General features: G+C 37.3%; 1 long non-coding RNA gene across 1 annotated transcript in view; it reads left to right on the top strand.

The window, feature by feature from the left end:
• The window catches only part of LOC121077479, a 156,730-nt gene extending 132,116 nt beyond the window's left edge, over positions 1–24,614 (top strand). The window contains exons 3-5 of the long non-coding RNA XR_005824077.1: positions 16,727–16,811; positions 23,214–23,304; positions 23,501–24,614. This is a non-coding gene — a long non-coding RNA (uncharacterized LOC121077479). The remainder of the gene's footprint in view (positions 1–16,726; positions 16,812–23,213; positions 23,305–23,500) is intronic.
• The last annotated feature ends 893 nt before the right edge of the window (positions 24,615–25,507 follow it).

Raw genomic sequence — 25,507 nt, 5'->3', positions numbered from 1 at the left:
GTGAGCAAACATATGGAATTGGAGCTTGCATCTCAAGAACTTTCAAGTGAAAGTACTAAAAGAGACTATTTTCTGAAACTTGAAAAATTGATTTTATATTTAATTAGGTTGTGAAACTGAATTTTTCACAAAAGACAGATACTGAAAAAAAAAAAAAAAACACAAAAAACACAAGGTTTTATACAACATTATTTTTTCTGACATTATACCCAATTGAGATAAAATGTAAATGTCAACAGTTTGAAAGCAAATGCCTTAAACTAGTCAAAATGAAACTGTCAACATGTGTTTTGACACTCTGCCATCAAAAAAAACCATGATCCTATGAAATGTTGTTGCTGCATTCTTTCAGCCAGCTTGAGAAAACAACAAAATACAGCCAGTTTCATTTCATAAATTTAAATTTAAGTAAATTTAAATTGAAATAAATTCCCTTTTTTCTCTTATTTCCAGAAGGAGCAATCAGCGTCTGCTTGTCAAACCAACCCCAGGATGATTAGATTAGCCCTTCATCTCACCAGATCAAAGTCTGATTTTTTCAATTTTTTTTTTGAAATGTACCTAACCCATAAATTATATGTTTCTTATGATTTTGAATTACTGCAAACAGCTAGTAGCTGCTCTAACATTTATTACCCAACACTATTTTCTGCCTACGCTTTAATCACTGGCTCTTATGCAGCTGTATTGTACTGTCAGCACAATTGTTGGTTTTTATGCTAAACAGTGGCCCCCATGCAAAGCTAATTAATGTTCTCCTCTAGAAATGTAGATGGCCTTGTGACTTTAAAGTTCTGTAGCTTAATGAACAAGTATACTAAGACTGCCTTCAACCTTGGGTTTAGCTGTGGCTAAAGCTATTAACTTCTGTAAGCTTTGTGATTACACTGAATTTAGCCTTGTTTTTTTGCTATTTTTACAGCTTTAAGGTGCCCTAGTCATGGTCAGAAAGTGTTATACCATAAAAAAAACTAAAAGATAATCTGTACCCCAAGGAGATTAAAAATATGTTCATGAAATGAGAGATAACAGATGATTATTGGGAGGAGGCAAGTGCAGAGAAGAATAAGATGCTACTGGAAAATATAGTAGGCAGTGAGTTCAGTAACTGAGACCCCAGCCATTCTCAGTTGTCTTTTAGCTTCACATTAAATGCTGTACAAAACCCTGTAGAAGAATTTTCTGCTAAGGGACACATTCAGAAATAATGTCCACTCTAGCAGAAAAGTATATGGATTTGGTCTTGGGGCATTATTGCAATGTAAATAATAAATAAGATAACAATTAACAGATCCATATTCACATATGGAAAAGAAAGATGAAACAGAAGATCACTTACAATCGTTAGTGTTGTGCATTTTATATTAAAGCAGTGTGCAGCCCATCGTTTTCAGCATTGTGTACATGTAGGAGCATCTGTGTTAATACTGACAAGTAAAGTAATAACTGTATTTGTACATAGTCATATTAACTAGCCACAGAAGATTGCTGCTGTATCCGGTTATGCAGCATCCCATATGCGCATGTGGAGACTTTTTTACCTTGGTGAAACTGCTGTATTATCCAGGTAGAGGTGCATTGGTTACAGACACCCCAGTCTACCAAGTGCGTAGACATCAGTATTCAGAATTTTTTCCTGTGTAATATTTTACCCTGCATTTCTGAGCTGTATGACACTTTTCTTCAGATGTGGTCCAGCAAGATAGCAAATTTGTTGTTGGTTTAGGGAGGTTCCCATTGGCACCATGGGTATTTCTGGAGAAGGGTCCTTGGGGTTTTGAGTAAAAGGAAATGTTCAAATGGTTTATGAAGTGAGGCAGTGTGTATTTCTAGGCTTTGAAGAGCTGTTTTGATGAAAATCCTCAAAATGGCTGCCTTACCCTATTTAGGTGGTTTTGAATTGCAGTTATAATGATTGTGTTGTTCTTAAGCTTTTATGTTGTCAGTCCAGCTTTTTGTACTTAATATTCTTTGAGAAATAGCTATACAGTTCTCCCACAAGCAGAGTCATACCATTGAGGAAAAAAAAAAAAGGACACTCCCTGCCCCGAGGGTCTTACAGTCAAAAGGCTGGGACAGACTGAAGGGAAAGAAAAATACCTCCAAAATGAGAAACAGCACCTTGTTTTCCTAGTGCATGGCTCTGGTCATTCAGACAGCCTGGGACACTTGTGAAAGTTACTCCACCAGCCGTTAGGAAGTGAATTTACGGCTCACTGGCTGCTCTATGCTGACCTCCCAGGTGGGCACTAACTGAAGATCTTTATTTTTCTGGAGCAGCTAGTGAGGAGTGTGCTGTAAATGACTCAGTGAAATCGGTTTCTGGTGTAGGTTACAGCATCCTTGAGGCTGCTGTAACAGATGACCTGATCCTGTGTCTTCCCATCTGCCTCCTCTTGTCCCACTGCAAGTACTGATCACCTGGGTACACAGCTTTAGCCCACCGTGCCCTGTGGCTCTGAGCCACAACAAAAATGTGTTCTCTAAGGATCACTCGTGAGATTACTGTCCCTTCCAGTTTGCCCTTACTCTAACTGTGTAAGCAGTAAAGGTGCTTCTCTAAGTGCTGCTTTTACAGATTTATGTTTCAAAGTAGAAGGTTACCTTAAAGCATAGAGCTTCACTTCGCAGTTCAGCTGTCTGTATGGCAAGGCTTGGGTTACCTCTGGAGGCCATAACGTTATCAGTCATCCTGACTGAGAATCAGAACTCAAACTTGGCATTGGAATGTTTTTCACTGTTGATAGCCTTTTGTAAGTCCACTCTAAGCAGTCATTTGCAACTAGTATGTAACAATCAGCTCATGAGAGTCATAAATCCACTATAGCAATTAATTCTGTAGCATATAGAATTGCTTATGTTTGGGAATCACAAAACTGTAATTGTGAAATTTTTTGTTTTGATACTGTCTTTATCCATTTATTTGGGGTCTGTTTTCAGTAGCTCTGGTTATTTACAGTGCAGTGATGTGATTTATTTTCTTTCTGGAGAGTACATCAGCATTTGGAAGGAGCACCAAGAGATAAAAATTGTGTGAATTTATGAAAATGCAGATTAAGACGAGAAAAAAATTACTTTGGGCAAGTTCTGGAATAAACTACAAGACTCATGCAGTTGAAATCTGTCTGTCAACTGTGCAGAAGGACAAAACCTGCAGAGTTCCCTAGGACTCCCTGTCTTGTGCCAAATCTCTGTAGGACCTGTCTGCTGAAGGGGGAAGTAGAAAGCATTTGGCCATGCTGCTGTTTCCAAAAAATGCTGAGATACTGGTTATATTCTGAAGGAGAGGTGGTTACAAACCACTGGTATCCTTTCTTCATCACTGCTATCCATCCAATTGCACGAGTAACCCAAAGGATTTACTCGCAGACCCATAATGATTTTGCATGAACCAAGTACTTTTTAGTGTTGCTTTGTTTCATTTTTCTCTGTCCAGCTTTGTGATGATTCATATGGACCAGATGTTTCTTGGCTATCTATGCTTGACTTTCAAGTTAGTTGCTCTTTATCATTATTATATTGATGTTATAAAGAACATCTCAACTTTCTTCACAATAAGCTGTGTCAAAATTGTTGCAAGTGGCAGTGATAGTACATCCTGTAGCTTAAGGAGTTGTTTGGTGTTCTTCCAGCTTTTATCCCCTGTATCCCCTGTTTGCATTTATCATCCTTTATGCATTGTCTGGTATACTTCTTCAGTCAGTGGCTAAATCTTCAGCTGGATGAATCAGCACAGACCTCAAATACAAGCTTTTTTTGGCACCATTTCCCTTCCTAATTTTCAATTCCAGGAGTGAATTGTTATTTTAAGATCAATGTTTAAACATTCTTAAAGCTTACATGTAGACTGTTACCAGACAAAAGCTTTGGTAGGGAGAACTGCTAGTTATGATTTTAGAACTGTTAGTTACGATTTGACTTTCTTAATGTGATCAGCAAATGGAGTTGAGAGGAAGCTCTTTCTGACTACAACAATATTGTCTGCAGTATCCTATCAGACTAGTTAGGAGACTACAGGATGCCTGCAATGCTGTTTCCCTTCTCTTCATTCCAAGGCATAGCATGCTGCATGCATTTCTCATGCTTTGTTGCTAAGGGTGAACATTGAATCTGAACCAAAGGTTCAGTTAAATGCAGCAGTGCTTGTAACCTCCGTTACCAACTGCAGAAGTTACTACAGTGCTAAAAGTGGAAGAGCTGCACTTAATTCTGTGCTGCTTCTGGACTAATGCATTCAGGTGTCTCTGCAATGCACTAATGAGTGTTTCTGCTTCTCAGTTTGATGCATATTTGGGTATCTACGGCCAGCATGCACACAAGTACAATTTTGCATCTAGAAAACAGTTATTTGAAATCCCTGAAAACAGCTATTATCTCTTAAATACCGCTTTTAATAAATAGTGACAAAAGATTTTACTATTAGGTTGGATCTTGTTTTAGCAGGCAGTTAAAGATAATGAAGGTTGTGGGATTCATGAGTTCTTCAGTTAATTTAATGATTGAGAAAACCATTACCTTAAAAAGGAGAAGAAGAAAAAAAAAAGAGTGGCATGAGTCTGGTAGTCTTGTAGCCAAAATTATTTTAGAATGACTAAAGTTCTTACACAAGGCCATGGTTTCATTACTACTTCACTGCTCTCGTCCACTCTTCAGGAGGTCTGCTGGAAATGAGTTCTCCCAGCTTGCTGTTCAGTTCCTTTCCCGCGTAGGTATTTCTTCATTCAAGCAAAACAGACACCTAGTTTTTGATTTAGCTGCTTTACTTCAAGTCGCAATTAAAATTTTTAACATTTCTAATCAAATATGTTAATAGAAATGTCTAGCTTTAGTTTGTACGGTCCCACACTGTAATACATTCCTAACAAGAAGTAGTGGTAATAGATAAATACCACTGTATGTAATACAACATGCCATTATCTCAAAAAGAGGAAAAAAGGTATCCGACTGCTTTTCTGAAATATTATTAGCTTCCTGGTGAAAAGTGTGTTGTCACTTGATTGTCATTTTCAACTGGAAAATAAAACAAATGATCATGCAGGTTCTTTGTTACAGTTACAACTGGGGAATGAGCTGCTGATAGTTCTGGCATAAGTGTTAACTTCCACGGCCAAAATAAATGTCAGAATGTTTGTGACTGAACTGGAACCAGCCACACTACTTCCACTAGCAAACTATGTGTTTGCTAGTGTAGTCTCTTATGTGGTGAGTCTAGCACCTAATGGTATTGCTCTGTGTACCAGTGATGGATGAACAACAGCAAATGCAACACTATTTGCATGTGTAATTGTTTGAGAATATGTTAAAGCACAAATTTGTAACTACTGATTTATTAAAGCCATGACTGCATCTTTCAGAAGCTGTGCCAGCTAAAGACGAGATTGCCCAGTTTGTCTTCCCTCCCACCCTGACTGGCAGAGGTCAGTGCACTTAACCGGGCTGCTTGCTGCCTCTTGAGTGATTTCAGGCAGAATGAACACATTCACAGCAAGCTGTGCTGGAGAAGGGCTGTCGGTGTTGCCAATCCAACCCCTGCTGAGTGCTCTGAGACAGCATGGAGAGCTGTGTGCGGGCTGCATGGGCTGGATGTAGGTAGCTGTTGCACATCTTTGGATCTCCAGTAAGAGACATTTTAGTGTCCTAACCTCCCTTTTAAGAATAAGTAATGTCCGCTCCATGACGCTAAGACCTAGTTAAAGTCTGTGAAGGCCTTAAATATGAAAAACATAATTCTGAAAACTTCCTCTATTCAGAATGAGAGAGGTCTGTCCACAGCATTGTTTTTTCATTTTAACTGAAGGCTGTCTGATTAAAAACTGACTATTCATCTTTCAATATATATTTTTTTTCAGTACAATCCCATCCACTTTAACCATTGACATACAGGACAGAGTATTGGTTTCAGCAGGTCAAATCAGCTAAGGATCTCCCAAGATGATTTCATAAAAACAGCTTCTTGCAAGAGCTCTCGTTTCTTTTATCTTATCTATCTCATGTTATTTTTATATTCTGTTTTGAGTTTTTGAGAGTATCAGCAGAATTGTAGGTGCTGTGTTATGTCCATGTCATTCAGCACCAAAAGTAATTGCATTGTATTTTTGTTTTGCCCTCGCATTTTCAGTCTTTAATTCCCAATTTCTACAGGAGATCAAGAGGTCCGTCCTGAAGACATGATTGCTACTGGAGTGCTTCCCCCCCCCCCCCCCCCAGCCCCCCCGAGAAAAATACTGTTCCCATGCTGGTGACAAAATATGCATCCCAGATATGCATATAGCTCTTTATAAAAATATGACAGTAAACATGATCAGGTAAATTGTAAACTACAAGTACTCTGCTATTGTATGGAATATAAGTTGGAGTACTGGATGTTCTGGCATAGAAAGATGTCTCTTTGGCTTACTGTGCAAGACGTGCCCTTGAGAAAGCAATTCTAAACATCTCATTCATTGCCTGTGTATCTCTAGCACACTTGCTGTAATCCAGGATTATTGCAGAAAGGTTCCTACTATGGAGTAAATTGTTATTTACAAGAAGTGCTTAATCTTTGCATATATGTGCCTTTCATTATATATGGCAAGCAAGGAACGCCTCCAGTTCTTACCTGTCCAGTCAGGTATATTGTGGGATATGTGACTTTGGGTAGGATCTGTAATGGAAGTTTCTGTTTTAACCCTGCATTTTGATTACTTTTATTCATAAGAAATGATTTGCATATCTGCCTACATCATATATGCAAGCAAATTTCTTCATTTACCCTTGATTTTATTTGAAACCGAAATATTTTTTGTCAGATTGTTGTATCTTTTATCCATCCTAAGAAACAGACCTGCTTTAGGATTTTATTAAATTGCTACACGTTGGTCTTTGGACCTGGTTGTAGATTTCTGTTCATAGGAAAATGCTTATAAATACAGAAATACAGTTTTTGTTGCATTTCCATTTTTTGACTTGAGACTTATCAGGATGCAAATGAGATAAAAGGATATTTTATGCTGAGGAGAAGCATTTGTGTGTGTATGTATATTTTTCTAAAGTTTTGTGCAGACGCTTTCCCTTTGATTTCCCCCCAGCCAGTGACTGTTCCGATATAATCAACTGTAAATCATTTACAGAAGATACTGAATGTAAAACAAGTAGACTGAAATAATAAATGATCATTTATATTATTGTCATATGAATTAGCCATTGATTTAGGTTTCAGTAGGTTTTGAATAAGGTCCCTTTTCATTGCAGTGGGAAGGGAAACAGCAAAGTACAATGCATAAGTATATTCTTGTCCGTCCTGAGAACAGGCAGTGAAGTGGTCAGATTTTTAATTACATTATATGGTGAAGTATGCATCAGGAACAAGATGCTTGCAAATGAATTTTATCCAAAATTAAAGATGAAAGCCAAATGAAGAGACAAGGGTTCAAATTAGTTAACAAGAAGAAGATCAATGTCAAGCAGCTTGTTAAGCTGGTCCATTCTGTTAGTTCAGTCTGCTGGTATTTGACTATGCTAATGGCAAGTTGCAGCTTTGGTCTGTGTAAAAATAGAGAGTGGGCTTTTTTTTCCTGCAACTATAATTTTGGGAAAACACACGCAAATAGATTTATGAACTTCGTGATTATTTAACCATTTTTCTTATATATTTTTAATAGGGATTTTCACCCTTGATAAAAGGTGGTAACACCTGTATTTTAGTTTCTTGTAGAATTTGATGGTGCTACTTAAAATAGGTCTGTTTGCACAGCCTTGTACAGATTCTGCCGGGATTACAATGAGGTAAATATAAAAGTTTGCTTTATTGTTTAACAGCATCACTGCAAGACTTTAGTACCTAAAATAGAATGAAAGCTTTTTAGAGAGTTTTGACACAACAAAGAGTTTATTTATAAATCTTTTGCCTCTGAAAAAGTGCAAAAAAGGCTCAAATAAGACAAATATCTTTATCTTTCTCTCTAAAACTAAGATATGTCACACATCGCCTTTCTGAATTGTCCAAGCAAAGATAAAAGCATTCACTGATACAATTCCGATTTACAAATATTTTTAAAGGACATACAGGACTGGAAATCCAGTCATCACTGAGTTAATAAATAAATAAAGATCCCCAGTCTTCAAATTCCAGTCTGTATTGTTGTTCTCAGCAAAGACTCCACCGCAGGCATAACTGGTTGGACTTTCCAAGGCATATCACGTTATATCAAAAGTAACATTTCTATGAAATATTGGTGAGGAATATTGGAGTTGTAGTCTGCGACACACTAAGAGATCTCTTTCTACTATGTTACATATATAAGGCCACAAAGTTTTTATATGTACATTCATTCATCTCTATTTTAATACTTTGTTTTGACATTAAATTTTCAATATTTTCATAAAACTTTAATACTGCTTTTTAGTTGAACATGGACAAAGCTGCATGAAAAAAAAAAAAGTGGCTGAGTAAGAAAGCTGTCTGGACATTTCTTTTATTTCTCTTCCTATGAAGCAGACCCATGCTTGCTTTTTCAGGTATGGTGCCTATCCCAACATTTTTCTCTTATAACTAGCTGTCCCCCAGCTGCTGTCAGCTGTGGTGGCTGACTGGGGAATTGTTGATGTCTGTCCCCCAGGACTAGCAGTTAGACAGAGACTATCTGCAAAAAGTCAGTATGCTTCTCAAAAAAAACCAAAAAACAACAACAACAACAACAACAAAAAACAAAACCACTATGATTTCCATTGGGTATTTTGTCCAAATAGGACTAGAATGTTTGTCCAGCTGTTTACCTTGTTCTGCATGAGGGAATGAAGGGGTATTCCTTTCCAAGTGAAATCAGTATGAGGAAGCTTTGGAAAGCAACAGTCATCACTTCTTTTTTTTTCCCCATGGAAATAATACTGGTATCTAGCGGAAATTGACCTTTTTTAATAATTTAAACCACGCAACATTGATATGAAATATTGATTATTGCAAACAGTTGAAATTTGTCGTTTTTCTAAACGCTGTAGTTAGGCATACTGATAGAAGGAAAAAATAAGGACTTTAACTGAAACAAATGTACAGTAAAAGCAAGCTAATTCCTACCTCAAAGTACGTTTAAACGGGAATTTTAAAGTTCTGTATAAAGTTGAAAATGTTGGTATGCCCTCGTCTTTTTATCTCCTGTTCTTGCAAGGCCTTTTGAAGTGCATCTTGCATGGCACATATAACCCAGCTGGGTAACTTTTTGCATGCGACAAGTACTTTTGTGAGCAGTTGAATAGCGCCTGGTTCCCTGTATCTTTCTGTCTCCTATTTAGATAATCTCCTATCTAATACTCCAGGAACTTTGAAGCTTTTTCTTTCTCTTTTTTCCTCTTTTCTCTTTCTTTTTCTTTTTTTTTTTCCTTCCTTTTCCTCCTTTTCCTCTCTTTGAAAAAAAATTATATATTATTTTTATTTTAGAGCATACATAATGTCTCCCTTTCAAGTAGATTTTACTAGGGCTTAGAATTGTACCTCAGATCATGCTTCTGACCTTCCCTTATGGAGATATGAATTTGAGTCCATTTCTTCTCCCCAGGACTTCTTTTCTGATATTGCTGTAATTTAACATTTTCAGAAGCTGTACCATTCTGTCAAACTTTCAGCCAGAGTGTCTTAACAATTATTAGCATATACTCAGACACCCATTCAACCAAACAACTTTTATTGCTTACTGGAGAGAAAATTTGTAATGACACTACCCTGCTGTACATAAACATTAAATATAATTCATGCCATTGACAACATAAAATTTTTCTCCCAGTTATTGTTTAATTCAGTTTTGAATACCAGACATTGATACCTATTCTATGCTTCTGCTTAACATATTTTTGTCTCTATTCACTGAGTTTTTGCCTGGTACTATCATGATCTTGGATCCTTTTCACCACCACTCTTTGTAGTTTGCAACCTTCTCATATATGTAGAGTAAAGGATATTTAGGGTAAAATAAACTTTCTGTACATTATTATTTTGTAAAACAAAACAAATGTTTATATGGAAAATCATTCTAATGAGAAATTCATGAGTCACTTTACTCAATATCTAGGGAAGATAGGCCTATAATGCTCCATAATCTGAAACTGTGCCCTTAAAATTGAGCTGTGTAATCAGTATTCAGACAACGGTGAAGAAAAAGGATCAAGAGTGTAACAATGATTCTCAACCCTAACACCTACGGTCTGTAGCATTCTATGCTATTGTTTCTCATTCAGTATCCCTCACCTGCTTGCTGGACTGCTGTTATTACTCACTGTTTGCTTCCCTTACCTGTGCTGCATTCAAGACAAGTCCTGGATTTATATTTTACAGTAAGGTTTTGTGACATGCTGTATAAATTTTGTTCCAAAAGTCCAGACACAACTGCATTCATTGGCTTGTCTGTTATAATTAATTATCTTATTCTGTTTTTTTTAGGGGGTGGGGTGGGGAAAGACATCCTTCTGGGTATGACGTGTTGACTAGCTTACCTGTGAACTGAACTTTGCGTGCTATAACTTTTCTTTTTGTTTCTGTGTTTTGTTAGCTTTCTGAAAAGAGGTTGCTTTAAATTGTTTAGAAAGGAAGCAGAGACCACTGTGCGTTACCATTGCTATAAACGTCATTTGGTATTAATGGCAGACAAATGCAGTGCACATGTAAATATTCATCACTGTTACAACACCCTGTGGGCCTTGAAAAGTATCACAAAAGCAGATGTGCTAGGAAAAGAAAATAGAACGTTTTTAGAATAGAACATTATTTTAAAAGTTAAATCAAAATCTGTTTTTTGTTTGTTTTCCTGAGTGCATAACAGCCTAAAATTTTACAGAGGACTCCAAGTCTGTGAGAAACAGTTAAATGAGGTTGCAAATATGACTGAGGAGGCTGGTCTGAGTTAGGGCAGTCTGGAGTAACCCTTTAGGTTCCTGTATCTTGCAGCATCACAGGGTTTGGGAAATGTTTTTGTGAATGAGTCCTGGACTGGCAGGGCTTAGGCTTTGTCAATGCCTGGCCAGATTGGCTGTCAAGGACTCCTCTCTTCTTCTGTACCTTTCAAAAAGGATCAAAATATATATGAACTCGTGTAATTTCCACCAGCTGGTTCACAGGGCTACAGATTCTGTTAGAAATCTGATTCTTCGTCATCTCCCATATAGACCATGAAGTAGAAGAGAGGCTTTTATAGTCTGAAAGATAATGCCTTTTCCTATTTGAGATGAAAACAAATGAGGTACTGGGAGGGAATGCCTTTATTTTTGTTATTTACTCCAGCTGTAAAAACATAAAAATTAAAAAAATAAAATAAAAAAATTAACTTTCATCCAGATCTTGACCTTGTTACCCAGAAACATTTTTAATTACAAAAAAACTCCAATCGTAGGCCTTTGCATATGAAATGTAATGCAATTTTCAACTGACTCCAAATCAAATTAAATTTTTGGCCATTGATCAGTGTTGAAAGTATTTTCCTTATTTTGAACAGAAAATGATTCAGTCTCTTAAAAATTTTGTAAGGAAGTATAGAAGTTATGTTAGCCAAGAGAGGGAGTTTGTTTTAGCAAGGAGTTAGGAAGAGCAGAGTGGTTCTGTACTTCTGATGGTATAAAGCCTTTGTGAGTCCGAAGCAGTGTTTGTGGCTGTTGCTTCAAACTGCAAGGAGGAGTCAGAAGTGGCTGAGGATACACCGAAGTCTTGTTTCCTTTCTTTAATAGGGGAAAACAGATTTTTTTTTAACTTCTTTTCATAAAGAAATGAAGTGCTCTGATTCTCATTGTGTATATGACTTTGTTCTAATAAGTCTTTGACCTGTTGGCAGACTTCTGATAAGCTTAAGCTGTTGAATGCTCTTAAAGATATTAAATACCTACATGCCATACAAAATTAGTTGACTAGAAGATTACAGCTTCTGTATTTTAATTGAGTAATGTGATAGTCCATTTGTCAGAGGGTCTGAACATTGTTTCTGGGAGGAAGATGGCAATGCGCAATGACACTATATTTATTTGAGATCATCAGGAAATCTAAATGGGAGGGAGACACATTGTACACCTCAACTTTTGCTAAAAGTCTCAGTAGAAGTCTATATTCTAGTAGAGATCAGAAATCTATGCCTGACGACCTCCAAACTGGCTACTGTGTACTCTTTTCAAGACACCTATTCCAGTGCTTCACTTTACCAGTTTTGTAGATAGATGGTATCTTTAGTCTCTTATTTTCTTCTTTGTACTGTGTCCACCTGTGACAAAGTTTTAAAGGTGTCAGCTCTTTAAACACTCTGGGATGGAGTTTGCCAGACCCCGAGGCTTTAAAAATTTACAGAGAATAAGACTTGAGTAGAACTACACCTGCTTCTCTTCATTTATTTCTGAAGAAGGAGGTCAAACACCAGGAGACACATTAAGATATCCAACACTTAAAATATGGAATCTATATACAAAGTAGTTCCTATGGGAATTGTCAAATCAAGCTCACTAATCTGTGAAGCCTTAATTTTTTTCCCCTTGTTATATATATGGAGATGGTTTAGTCAGTCTGTCAAAAGATTGGGAGCTTAGGGTCTATCATTCCCACTAGGCTAGAAAGGTAAATCCAGTCTGATTGAGGGAGTGAGGCATTCAAGGACTCATATACTTGGGAGGAGACAGAAGTAAACCCTTGGGATTAAGTCTCAGGCTAGTTTCATCCATAACTCTGGAGCTGTACAGGCATGAAGCATAGCAAAGGTAAATTGGAGTTCTTAAAATTCAGACCAGATCATTTTGCTCTAAGTGGAAGCATTTAGGTTTTGCCGTAGTCTTAAGGGAAATAAATGATACTCATTTTGCTTGCCTTTTAGAGATCTGCTAGCATCTCTCTGTCAAAATCTGTTGCACCCTCCAAACTTAAATGAACTGCAGGTGAATGTTGAAAATACTTAAGTTATGAGAGAGTTTAGATTTTTAAGTCTTCTAAAAGATATTCATTCATGCTGGCACTGAAAAGTCAAATGGTATGCCACAGGATATAGGATAAACTGGCTGCATATGGTTATAAAATATGAATATAAAGTTTAAACTCAGACAAAGGTACAGAAGGAATTATGCTTAATGTGGAGGAGAGACATAAGAATCATAATTTTGAGTGGATTCCATGTTTGGAATGTGTGTGTGTATATATATACAGTGCTCTATATGGCGGACATTTTGCAATCAAATTATTTTTACTTAAAACATAAAAATATTTCTGTCCAGTACTGTGTCATGACAGTTATTTTGCTCTTCTATACCTGGGGAGCACAGTTTCAGCAAGGTTGTCAGCAAAATCAATTATAATAAATGCAAAACTTCCATGTAAGAATGCTTTTTCTGTTGCAAATCAAATTACATTGTTTGTGATACTAAGCTGACAATATTTGAAAGCTTCATGCTACGAGTGAAAATTGTACCATCCACTGCTCTTCGCTTGTCTTCACATTGCCTTTTAATTCAGTCAGAAGGCTGGCACAGGGACATAACTGATCATGGAGGTAGTGATCATTGTGAAAAGTGGTATTGACTTTGCCTCTTTGTTAACAAAGGTGTTAGTGATGGCTAACCAATAAATTAGCACTTAACAGATTTTGCTTCTTGGGAAGATCATGCAGTTGTAGTACTTGCTGTTACCATTAAGTCAGAAAAATGTAAGAATTATGGTAATGCGGCAGGCTGCTAAAAAGAAAAGGTTCTGTAATTTTTTTCAGAATTAATTCAAGTTTTATATTTAGAGTGAAGTAGGAAGAAGAACATCTGCAGAACAGAGCTGGACTTCTTGAAACAAAAAAAGGACAGACTTGTCCTGGCCAGAAAACTCATGATATTCAGAGGCATTATTTAAAAATAAGAGTCTGAAAGGAAGCTGAGGAGTGCTGGAAACATCCAGGTCAAATAAAAGTACATGTTGGTGATGTCAGTAACAGAAAGCTGAAGCTCAAAACTGAGCTTAGATTTCTTTGGGAAAGCTTGGATGGTTTTAAGCCTCCCAAGTAAGTCTCCTCTGTCCCTCTCTTGCCCTTAGTGCTGGCAGCTTGCAGCATCCCTGGCTGTTACCCAGATGTACTGCTCTTTCTGAATCTGCAGAGATGTTTTGGCATGGCACAATCCTCAGGAAAAAAAAAGGGGGGGGGAGGGGGGGTTAGAGCTTCCTTGGCTGCAGTCCCACACTGTGGGCCCACCTATACCAACTGGTTTGGCATGGAGGTGGGAGAGAAGGGAGAGGGCAGCTCTGCAGACCCCTCTCCCTTTTTCTCTGAGTGTACTGGGGCTGTGCCTGCTGGAAAGAAGCCACAATTGAAGAGAAACAGATGGAGTTTAGATACAATCTCTGACAAAGAAACTATTGTAAATAGCTCTTCATATACCACTGAAACTTTAAAACAGCAAATTTTCCTGCAAAAAGATCAGCTTTGGCAAAAAACAAAATGCAAGAAAACAACAACAAAAAGTGTTATTCCACTTACTTAGATAGAGGTTTGTCACTAGTTGTGAAACCCTCATGCTACTGGTCTGGAGAAGAATCTTCTTTATGGGCAGGACTCTAACACATCATCCACTACATTGTCACTTGGGGCTCTCCTACCTTCCTTTGAAACACCTAGTATTAATTGCAGTAGGAAACAGCATACCAGAAGATACAGCATAGAGCTGTGAGATCTAGTTTAGCTGTTCTTAAATTTCACCAGATGAATAGCTGTGTCTGCAATTTGGCTAATGAGCAACACAAGGCAAAGAATGCCCTTACCTTTCCTTAGAGAGACAGTGGGTTTTCCAAGGAGAGCACAGAACACTTTTTCCCAAGTGGTGAATTACCTAATTTCAGTAAATTGCCTCCTTTCCCAGTTGTACAAGCAGCTCTCTTTTATAGCTTTAGGAGATACTGCCAGGTGTTACAAATAGTGCAGATGATACACTATGTTGCCAGTTGCTTCCAGACTAAAAGAAAATCAACATTTCTTTTTTTTCTGTTTTAAAAACTGTTTTCAAATTAATTTCATTAATATTTTCCAAATGAATGAGCAAGTGTAGAATAACTCCCTCCATACCTGTTTCAGGCACTGCTCATCCTTGGTAGTAACCTCACATGGAAACATTAACAGCAGCTTTTATTATTCATATTTTTGATCTACTTTGTGGAGGTAGAACAGCACTAATCACTTAATTTGACTTCCTCTGAAGTAGCTATTTTGTAAAGCTTAGTTGGGAAGAAGATGCGAAGTGTAAGATACCATTGGTCTGGAAAGGAAAACAATGGTGATATTGCCTGAAAATGCTCAGTCTTTTCTGTAATCTTTTTTTGTTTTGTTTTTGTTTGTTTGTTTATTCATTTTTTATTCTTATTTTTTGAAGGGGAAGGGGAATTCAGGGGTGGTGGTGGTGTCAGTTAATGATAAGGAAGAGGTGTGGACTTAATTGGAAAGTATTAAGTCAAATGAATACCTGAAAGAACTGGGTAACTACTAATATATACATAAAACTTCCTCATGTGTAATACACTATCTGCAGATCTCTGGAGGTGATTTATTTTAATGCAGCTTGAATGGAATATTTCTATTTGCAAACAAATTTGATCAAATACAGTGAACATTGTGCTGGAGTCCTAATGTCCTATTACCTGTAAGCCAGTACATAAAACAGTAATGCAGATGCCTAACAAAAGGCAGAGTGGCTTCTCTGGCTTTGCTGATAAATATCAGTGTAAGTCATGTAAGTCTAATAATCAAACACAAAAGTTAGAGAAAGCAATATCCCTAGTCTTGTCAGAACATAAACAGAATATAGATGAAGGCTGATGCTCTGAGTAAAAACACATGCTGGAGTTAATGTAAGGAATAGTAATGTAAAGCTGAAATTTAAAAACTAATAAAAATATCCTTTGACAACCTGATGTACAGAATATCTTGGAAAATACAAACTACTCTAAAATAAAGATCAGACAGAAGTAGGTCTACCATATCTGGTTTGTTTACTCATCCTACCACACCATTACTTATACAGTTCTGGAGTTGGAGGATACCTGGGGGCTTCAATCTACAATAAATATCTCCCTTACTCTTGTTCATTGTACCAAAAATTGTCAATGCTTTTTACTCCCTCAACATAACAGTTATAACAATTTTCCATAGGAGAAAGACGTTTTTTTTCTGAGGGAAATATTCTCAGGTGCTTTGCAGCCAGGCATTTGTTCAGTGCAAGGCAGTGTTCTAAATATTTTTTCTCTTGGATTATAACCTCCTGTTGTCCTTTGTTTTCTGTATGGTCACAGCTGTGATTTTCAACTTTGAAAGTGTGTTAATGAGGGCATACAATTGAAATCCTACCATTGTAGGTCAAAATGAATTTTGAATTTGGAAGCTGCAGCTGTGGGATTTGAGAAATTTAAAAACATCAGACTGAACTGGTAAGCTATTAGCAGAAGGAAAGAGCAAACAAACTCCAGGTGGCTGAGAGAAATGCAATTTGTATTACAATGCAGAAATTTTGACCTCAGCCATCATTAGTTTACATAAGCAACTACTATATGATGGCACCTAAAACACTAGATCCTACAGGCTAAGGAGAAATTTGATTTTTTTTTTTTTTTCCCCTGCTTATCTTTCACCTTGGGTTTAATCATGAAATAGTAAAACTTCTAATTGGTAAAATGGCAATGCTATTACATAGTTTGGGAAGGTGTAGGAAGAGAAAAGTATATTATCACAGCTCCAAAGTTTTTTTGTTTTTTTGTTTTTAATTTCTGCAGAGTGCAGTTGGTGACACAACTTGTTGGCCAGTACAGTACAAGTCATGTATGCTGATGGTTCTGAAGAAGAGACAAGACAGCAAAGGTAAGACTTCAGTACTAATCCTGTACTATGATTGCCATTGAAGGGGCTCACAGAAGGTTGTCAGTTATGTATTTCAAGAATGAAATTCCTAAATTCCTATTACAATAAATGTGTGTGTGTGTGTTGGAGGAGAATTTATGAAAAAAAATGGAAGGAAAATGAGTCCATTGTCTCTATTGTTTCAATGAAATGATTAGAATCTTTATTAATTTTGATTAGAGGAAAATTAAATACTTTTCCTGTCTGTTGAATAAGTGCTATTTTTGCAAACGAGTCAGTACTTAGCAGTTTGAATCAATGAGACTGAAACTATTCTGTGGAACATGTATTTAAAAGGAAAAAAAAAAAAAGAAAGAAGGCAGTGTTAATTTTGTTTAACAGAAACTGGAACACCCCCTGACTCAAAGGAATGATCTCAAATGAACAAGATAAAGCCCATTACTGTCACAGTAGAAATTTCTTTTGACTTTTCTGACAGGAGGATCCCATCCATAGTGAAATCAAGGTAGTAATCAAATCAAGAGAGATTAAGTTTCCACCAAGTCATGCTGGGAAAAAAAGCTCCATTCTGTTTGAAAGAAACAGAAATGAACAGAAACTTTTTCTTTCCCTCAGCTCTTATCATACATGGATTCTAACCTTTGGGAGCCTTGCTAGCTGTCTCTGATCAGGATACAACAGCTCAGCAACTATTATTTAAAATTTCATGTTTATATTCTTGCTAAAGGGAGTTTTAACAGTACACTGAAATAAAAGGAAATGGCCTGAATCTGACAAGGCTACTGCTAGAACTTATATTGCAATTTACTGCTATTCTTTTCTATTATCTGTCTGCTTTCAAACATACTCCAACCATGGACCTAACTTCTCACTGTCATCCACTTCATCAGCACTGTCGTTATGTTCTCTGAATGTACATAGCTGCATGTTACTGTTCTGTTGGGTTTGAACATTGGTGTATACAAGACTGGAAAGGGGATCATCATCATCAGAAGTCCCATGTATGAAAATATTTATCAACTTTTGTTGAACATTTTCTTTCATTGTGTTCTTGTTGTTTTCTTTGAAAATTTTTATCTGTCTTAGCTCAAAAAATACCTGTTTGTTCTGTAATCATCTTGGTTGTAGCTTTGAAGAGACTGTCCAATGTTAGCAACTAGTCTGGCATGTTGTCTCAGTTATTTTCAGTTGGGTCACATGGTAAGGTATACTGGTTACATTTCAACTGAGAACTTGAGGAGTCACCTACCTGGAGTAGTAACCTAGGGTTAAGAACCTGACATTCTACAACACATACATCACCTCCCTAATCTATCCAGAATGATAGTTCCTATTATTATTTGCCAATCACTGAATTATACACTTTGAATAGACTAGGATTTGATGACAGGCCTGGGATCCCTTGATTGGTCAAGGTTGTAATATGGAAAGATACAACTGAAAGCAAATGAACTACTCGGTATATGCAAAGCGTGTGTATGTATAAATGTGTGTGTGTGAATGTGGGTGGGTTTTGTTAATGGATTATCTTATAGTGCTCTCAGTATAATGGAATAGGTTGTGTCTTATAGACTGCCAAAAAGGAAAATCATTGCTAAATAAAATACTCAATGGGACTCCTTCCTGTGCTCAAATATCTAGCCAAATATCCTGCCTCATGAAATAAATTTCCTGCTCTTGTTTTTTCAAAAAGTAAAATATAGTTTTATATAGCAGCTCTAGGAAAAGGAGGAGCAAAAGACATCATTTCACAGAAGTGTGTGGTTATAGAATTTAACCTGAGTAGGCCAAACTTCTCAGGAAGATTGCATCGGAATCTATAATATTTGGCATGCCTCAGAGAAATGTTTCACCTTTTAACAGACAAAGCAGAAACATTCTTCCATTTTTCTGTTGGCTGAGAAAATTTGTCTAATTTTTAGTCAGAGAAAAATGGAAGGATAGCCTGACCTAAAAAGACTGTTTTAATGTTATATTTTATATCGAAAAAAATGAAGGACCTGAGTTTTATTTGTAATTCACCTTTTCCTTTTTAGCCTTGACATAGGCAAGTTTACCTGAAAATCAGTATTTTACTCTGGGGGGGAAAAAAAAAGTGTCAGTAATATTTTCGAGCAACATAGATCTTAAAGAAAAATGCCAGAACTTGCCAGGTAAATATTTGTAATGAATAACCTGCCTGAAATTCAGGGAAACTGCAAATCTGGAAGCAACAGCCAGCTTTTCCAGTGGTGCTCTTGAGGAGCTATTCTTCCCCTTCTCCCTTTTTTTTTTTTTGGTTCATTATGTTTACCACAAGGCTGCATCGTTACTCTTCCTTTGGCAGCTGTGACTTTTCTTGCAAATGTCAACCCTCAGCACAAAAGCAACTCTTAAGCAATAATTGCACAGGCTGTCCTGTGGGAATAGGGCACTTACTACAGAGCAAAGCATGCCAGGTACTCTGGCAGTTTTCTATTGGTCCCAGTTTGTCCTGAGTAAGTACAAACAGGTGATATGAGTTTATTTGAGCAGGCGGTGTTAGAGGTGAGCAATTGGTTCTTGTCTCTGCTATCATTTCACCTGGGGTATATATCACCTAAATTTTGTGTTTCAATCACTTCTGTCAAATAAAGGTGTTTATGCTTGCCTGCGTCTTGTAAAACAATTTGGGATCTATAACACACAAATTCCCCTTGATCCTGTATCCTGAGGAGTCTGCTAAGTAACTGTTTTACTCTGCACTCGAGCAGAAGATCTGAAGGATTTAACCATAAACAATTGGTCAGTTGTTCCCACTAAGAACCTAGATTTTCTCTTCCAGGGGGGTTGTGATGGAAGCAAACCTTTAATTATTGTATTCTGGATCCATGCCTGTAGTCTAAGTTTCACAATACTGTGGTGTTACAAGATTATGCTCTTCAGAGTTTGACTGCCCAACAGTTCCTGATATTTCAGCTCTGGATAAACTGTGATTTGAAATGAAAGTTGCTGAAGTTATCACAAACACAAAGTAGAGTGATGTCTTATGTCATAGTGGCAAACTGGGAAGTGGATTTTTTTATTTTATCCTCTTTTTTTTTTTTTAATTTAAATTACCATATTCTCACTCTGCAGTTCTAAATGAGTTCATTTTACTCTACTTTTAACGTAACACTGAAGGTTTAATCTTTTGGAAAACCCGTGACAGCTATCATTGGAGAACATAAGCCAGAATCTGTATTAGTAAGGAGCTTTGCTGCAGATGTTTGAAGGTTCCAGTCAGATTTTTAAGAAGAAATTACGTCCGTTTCTGAAGAAAATGAAGTAAAGACAAAACCCTAGCCTCTCTCATCAGAATATGGATAAATATTCAGCTTGCCTATTGCTTGTAAATGAGGTGTTTTGAATTAACTGTGCAATTTTATGGAGAACAGAGCTTTTCTGTAAAGTGTACATGATCTTGAGACTGATTTTTTTCTATCATGGTTTGAAAGCAACTGTTGAAGCAATGAGAACTTAACACAAATCACTCCTATTTTTTCATTTTTATTTTTATTATACATAGTGTAATTTTAAGGGAGGTTGTTTGTAATGGAATTTGACACTTTTCCCCCAGCCTAATCAAATTGTTATTGCCCTCTTCAGATACATTTGGGACAGGAAAATCTTTTTGTAGTATGAATTACCACCCCAATGCAATGCATCCTTTATTATGATTGGTGACCATAGGGCTACCTCAGCATAAACAATGATAATCAGGGCCCATTTGTAACATTAAAACAGCAAAAAGAGGAGAATTTTTAGCATGTCCAGTTTGCTTAGTGTTTTACACAGTAGTGTGTTTAGTGAACAGGGCAATATGCTCTCTTATTCCCCAGTTATCAGCTGTCCTTCTGCTCCCTTGATGTAGTTCTGCAAGTCAGCCATCCCAAGCTTAATTTCATAATTTCAGCTCTTCAGCCGTACCCGCCAGGTGCAGCTGCTGAGCCACTGGCTCATTGTGTCAGCTCTGTGGGTGATCAGGGCTGGCACTGCAAGCGGCAAACTTGTGCAATTGGATCAACGGGTAGGAGCTGTAAGAAATGTAAGCTTTGTGTTTGGTTACTGGCTGACAAGCAAAGGACTTCAGAGGTTTCTCCATGGAGCTGATTTTAAGTAGTAGTATTGGAACAGCATGTGCTGAGAAGGCTGGAAATGAGAGAAATAGGCAGTGAGAACAGCAGTGTGCCTGCATGCCACAAACAGAAAACTATATCACTGATTTCTACATTAGTGCCCATTTCTATTCACTCGTATGGACAAATCTGCAAAGGTCTCTAAGCCTCATTCAGAAAATAAGAGCTGTAACAGAGTTTAATGTTTGTTTTACCAGCAGTTTAGTCTGAGGTGATGAAGGTAACAGACTTGTATAGTCCCAGTGCTCTTTGAAAGTGCAGTGCTCAGGAAAGCTACCCTCTGCTTCTCAGGGATTCTCAGGGATTACAACCTTATTGAAGCCCTAAACACTGAGGGGTGGGAACAAAGATGTCTGATAGATTATGTAGACACAAGTCCTATATCAGACTGAGGGGAAATTAGGGTAAAATTTCTGGCACTTTATAGAAACCAAATATATAAATATTCCTTTGTCAGTGATGTTTTTCTCTTAAGGGACCAATTTATATTCTGTTGCCCCGAGGAACACTGAAAGGGCGCAGTTTTGTGGCCATTGTATCATCTGCTATGGAGAAAAGTGTTACTGGTTCTCCTGGTAAATGTATACTTGCCTCTCTAAGGCTTTCTGCATGGTGATCACATTTGCTTCCCAGATAACGTAAATTGGTCCCTGTGGTCAGGAGTGTGCAAGTGTGGAAATGAGTGTCTCTGTATGTTGAAGTTGTTGTTGTAAGGATGATAGCATAAAAATGAGATGAGATTTGTACAGAGAGGTATGAGATACAAGGCAAAACCTTAAAATAATTGACATAAAAACTTATTTCCTCCACATCTCAAGAAATGCCTTCAGACTGAAGTGCAGTTTGATTCTGTTTGATTAATACATGAGCTAAGATAGTTTTTTCCTTTATATTTAACTAGCCTCACTAAAATCATAGGCTTACGGAAAGTATATTTTAACCAGTTAACCAAGCTTTGAGTGGATGTTGCATGTTTTCCCAAGGAGAGAATGAGAAGGGAGGACACTGAGAGTCTGTCTAAAACATTATGCACCTAATGACAACCGTTGATAAGTGAGTGTTAGGAGGCATAGTGAAGATTTAGAGCTTGGTAAGTGCTTGGTAAATAGAGCGAGAAGTCTATGCATAGCAAGGGCAAATTAATACATTTTACAAAATTAATATAATACCATGTTTATGCTCTGTAATAATAATGTGTCATGTATTCTGATCCTGGGACATTTAGGACTCAAGGCCCAGTGTAGCGAAGACCCTTATGGTCCATTTCAGAAATGAGTCAGATTTTTGCACAGAAAAGATCTGAGTTTGCTGTTGGTGCTTAGCCTGAGACTTCTTGTGAGGAGTAAAGGGAGATTTACATGATTTGTATCGTAACTTTCATGAAAATTAGTTTTCATTTTATAGCCAAATGAGAGTATTGCATAGCTTAGTATTTTCTTCAGTTTGCTTTAGTCATGTTTTTTCCCCTTTGGCAAGCAGGCTCCTTTCTCTAAAGAATTTAGAAACAGATTGTTTTCCAAACAGGGACTAAATAATTTAGAAGGATGTGTCATAGAGGAGTGAGTTTAGACACACATTTATTTTGCGTGTGTTGTTACTCCTTGTTAGCAAAGGCAGTAGTGAAGGCCACCCACAATGAAAATCCAAGTACGGTGTCCAAGACTCATAAATTGTCTTCAGCTTTTTGCGTAGTTCCTCACAGTGTATTTTCATGTGTCTGTGGCATCATGGCTGCCTGTCAGGTACCTGGCACCTTATGATTTAAACTACAGCTGTGAGAAGCTGTGAAAACAGGATGCATTGCCAGAATGTATTGGTGAAAAGTATTTTTCAGTCTGTCTGGTTAGAAACAAGTAATATATTGTGACAAGCCACTGGAGTGAAATGGTCCAGAACCAAAAGATTGGAAGGGATTTGACAAAATGGTTGAGTAGGTTTCCAAAGTACATGTTCCAAAGTAACAACAGCTCTCATCCTAACAGGCCAAGACATGACATGGGAGCAAAGAGAGCAGTCTTCATAAATGTTGATTATTACCAACCTTTAGACCTTATTTCACAAGAGCAATTGGCTAAAGCTAGGACTTAAAGTAGGAAGCTTATAAAATTGAATCTTTTTATTTCAAAGGATGTATGTGCATGGATATACATATGTATGTGTACAGACACTTCAAGACAAGCAACACTTTTTATCAACTTCTTTTCATCAAACACCAACTGTCCTTCTTAGGACCTCATGTGTAGTATTCTGTCCCTTCTGATACTAGACGTGGCAAGGAACATCCTTTGGAGGCTTACTGAACTGGTGAGCATCTCTGCACGGTCTGAGACCTGGTTTAGAGTTGGATGTAGGAAGTGGTAAGTTGACAGTGTTTAGAAGCATAGAGGCGCCTGTGGGTTTTTTGTTTGTTTCTATTTTACTATCTTGTCCTAACAACTGAAGCAGCCTTTTCTTTTTCGTGTTCGTAACTTCTTTGCTAGTCCAGAGAGACTTGAATATTTCTGTTAAAAGCTCTGTGGGTCATCCAGCTATAATGATGGCCTTGTCCCCCAGGCAGAGCATCCTGCTGGTCTTCAAGTTGAGCAGCTCTTGTCAAATATGTGGTATGGCTGATGCACTGCAGAGGGAAGTATGGGAGGCAAGTTCCCACATCCACCTCATACACAATGACTGAACATTATTGTGTTGTAATCCTGGAAGGGTAATCCTGTAGCTGTGGCTGTTGCTGAGCCGGTGTCCTACATGAGCCATCATATTTTACTGTAAATGCAAAAAAACTGGCTCTATTTTTACTTACCTGTGTGAAGTCATCCTGGCTCTAGGCCAAGAGATGGCTGTTCATGTTAACACAAGCAGGGCTAAAATTTCTGTGAATGAGTCATAGATTTCCGTTGTCTCAATGATTTACTGTTTGATTTACTTGAACCACCTAATATTTTGGCAATTAAGTACCATCAGGAAAAAAAATACAGAAAACGACTCAGGCTGTTTTTTCTGAGATGACTACTGATACAACTAAAGGGCCATTATCCTTGTACAATTGGACCTGTGAATTGATAGCAGTAACAGCAATTTAATAAACTGTTCTTGTTTTCAGAGAGGTCAGGCCAGACTGATTTTACCTACTTTGTATAGTGCAGGAGTGATTTCCTCACCTCGATGTTGTGCCAGTTCTACATGCAGCAGTCCTGCAACTACAGCTGAAGAAAGAGAGGAGTTGTTCTTTTTTTTGTTTTAAGGGACTTATGTTATGATTGACTTCATCTTTTGCCTTTTATGAAAAAGAAAAAAAAAAAAGATAAAAATAGAGGACAGGCACTGATGCACAGAGAACATAACAGGAATATTTCCTAAGAAAAACCACTGAACTGCAGCAGTCTATGTACCAGAAGGATTTTCAGTGATCCACAGTTGTATGTTGAAATTTTCTCTCATGTCTCCAGCAGAGATGGAGAAAGAGACAGAGAAAAGAGACATCCTTGAAATTTGAGAGTCCTGCAGTTCAGAGGAAAGCTGTTAGGTGCCTGATTCCAGTTTTCATAGCAGTCCAAGAGGGCAATTTGGCATTCCTCAGGGTCATGGCAGCAATAAAAAGAGCATAAGGAGAAAAGAAATAGATATTTAATACCTTAAAAAATCATAGTGATGTTGGCACATACGTATTTTCCACAGTATTTTCTGAGATTTTCTGAGCGCTGAAATAGAAGTTTTTTAATGAAATAGTTGTTATCTTGCCATAAAAAAAAGATATAAAGAGAAGCCATTTCAGAATATGTTCAGCACGCTATGTATGTGAATGAAGGGAACAGTAACAAACACCTTTGCCAAAGAAAACTATATAAAAGCAAAACGAACAATAAAAACCTAAATATTGGTAATAAGCAGCACAACACACACTTTTCCTGTGCAATTCTTTTTTTGGCATAGTTTCTAAAATATTTGTTACAGCTGGAGTATGAGGCCCCTGTGCTTTCTATATAAGCCTTACACAGGTAGTTTCCAGCTGCTGAAGCAAAGTGCTCGGCACTATTCGAGAAAGTCATTGGCCATTTACAGGAAGAGCAAGAATAGAATTGTACAGGCATACAAATGGGGATTATAAAAGAAAACATCATTCAAAGCTGTTAAAAGCCCTCATACTTCCAACAACAAACCAGCCTTCAGCTAATTTATATGAGAGAGGGAATTACCTGCAGACATATGATTCTATTGTATAGGTTTTGCCCTGGTTTTATAAACTCCATTACTGATCTCTGTGACTGAAGCTCAATTCCATCTATGACCACTGGCCTAATCCAGCAAATCATCTTCTATAATTGTCTTCTTAAATCTTCCTGTGTATTGAGCTTTTCAATAGGTCACATGGAGTTCACCCAAAAACACCTTAAAGAGTTGGATTGAAGGTTATTTCTTTAAATTTGTTGAATGTGTGTTGATCTTTACCACCAGGCAAAACTAATAAAATATTTTGTCTGCTCTCTTGTTAAGTTGTCAACTTGTTGTTCATAGCAGCTGCTGTGAATTAGTATTTTTTGCAATAGGAAATATGGTAAATACATA

Source organism: Cygnus olor, chromosome 13 (assembly GCF_009769625.2).
Source record: "Cygnus olor isolate bCygOlo1 chromosome 13, bCygOlo1.pri.v2, whole genome shotgun sequence".
Lineage (NCBI taxonomy): Eukaryota > Metazoa > Chordata > Aves > Anseriformes > Anatidae > Cygnus > Cygnus olor.
This window is presented reverse-complemented; position numbering and strand designations above follow the sequence as displayed.